The 1526-nt window shown below is 44.0% G+C and overlaps 1 non-coding gene across 1 annotated transcript; it reads right to left on the bottom strand.

Annotated features, from left to right (window-relative positions):
* Positions 1-249: 249 nt before the first annotated feature.
* On the bottom strand, positions 250-356 carry LOC122660654. The gene has a single exon (XR_006332760.1). It is a non-coding gene; the product is annotated as a small nucleolar RNA R71 (small nucleolar RNA).
* Positions 357-1526: the final 1170 nt, after the last annotated feature.

Here is a 1526-nt window from a genome sequence, read left to right as displayed (position 1 = left end):
ATGCTACCCCATTTCCATGGGATGGCTAATGAGGATGCAGATCTTTTCCTTAGGAAATTTAAGAAGGTGTGTGTTCTAATTAAGATCCAGAATTTGACTGATGATGCAGTTAGGCTTAGGTTTATACCCTTTGCCCTGAAAGACTAAGCCAAGAAGTGGCTTTATGGACTGCCTACAAACTCCATTAGTACATGGGATGAGTTCACCATTGTCTTTTTGAGAAAATTCTTTCCTCTTCACAAGACCAATAAGCTTAAGAGTGACATCCTCCAGTTCAGACAGAAACCACATGAGTCATTTTTTAAATTCATGGAAAGATTCAAGGACCTCCTCTTAGAATGCCCTCACCATGGTTTTGACTTGTGGCAACTATGCCAAATTATTTATGAGGGTATTGATTATCAGACCAAGCAACTTGTAGAGTCCATGTGTCCAGTAGGCTTTACTTCTTTTTTTGAGGAAAATGATGCATGGACATTCTTAACCAACTTGGTTGATAAGACTAGGGAATGGGAATCTTCCCAAGAGGCTGAAAAGACCACTAAGGGGTATCTCATTGAGGGTATGCCAGCCAAGGAGGCCAAACTTGACAGCCTCATAAAATGGTTGGAGTCCATAGTTCTTAAAGAGTCTATACCAGTTAATCAGGTCAACCATGTGTCGGTATGCAGTTGGTGCCAAACCCCTGGGCACCTTTTTGAGGAATGCCCCAACACCTTGGTGGGCAATTCCAGTATTGAGAATGTAAGTGCTCTCTACCAAAATAACCCATATAGCAATACTTACAATCCAGGATGGAGAAATCACCCTAATTTCTCCTAGAATCAAGGGAACCAAGCAGGCCCATCCAACTTTAACCATCAAGGCTAGCCTGGTGTCCAAAGGCCCAACTTTGCATCACAAAACCAAGGGCTGTCTCCTAACCCTTTCCCCCCTCGTCTTCATCCAGGACCTTCTGTTAATTCTGCTAGGCCTCCTCTCCTTGCACCTTATTAGCAATCCCCAGGGTTTATCAATACAGGAGAGGCAACAAGACTGAATGAGATGGACAACAAGATAGCTCTTCTCATGACAAGCCACAATAACATGGAGAAACAACTCACCCAGCCTGTCACAATCTTGCATGAGAGAGAAACAGGAAAGTTACCTAGCCAACCTGAGCCAAATCCTAGGCATCAGGTTCATATTCAGCAAGGTACCCAAGCTCCTCCAACCAATGTTGCACAAGGCCAACAGCACCAAGGGCCCTCCAAAGAGGTAAATGTTGTTTATGCTTTAAGGAGTGGCCGTGAGTATCAACAGGCTAGTGCACCTCAGTCTTTACCATCTCATACTCCTGTTGACTCTCCCCCTTCTGAAGAGGCCATTAAAGTGCCTACTGTTCCAGGTTCGTCTGATGAACCTGAAAATATTCTAGATGATTCGATTGAGGAAACCAAAGAGGATTCTGTTGAGGAAGTTAAAAAGCCCAACCCTGGAAGAATTTATACCCCACCTGCCCCTTTCCCAAATAGGTTGGTTAGCAA

Source organism: Telopea speciosissima, chromosome 4, assembly GCF_018873765.1.
Source record: "Telopea speciosissima isolate NSW1024214 ecotype Mountain lineage chromosome 4, Tspe_v1, whole genome shotgun sequence".
In the NCBI taxonomy this organism is placed as follows: domain Eukaryota; kingdom Viridiplantae; phylum Streptophyta; class Magnoliopsida; order Proteales; family Proteaceae; genus Telopea; species Telopea speciosissima.
Note: the sequence above shows the minus strand (reverse complement) of the source record. Positions and strands in the feature narration are given on the sequence as shown.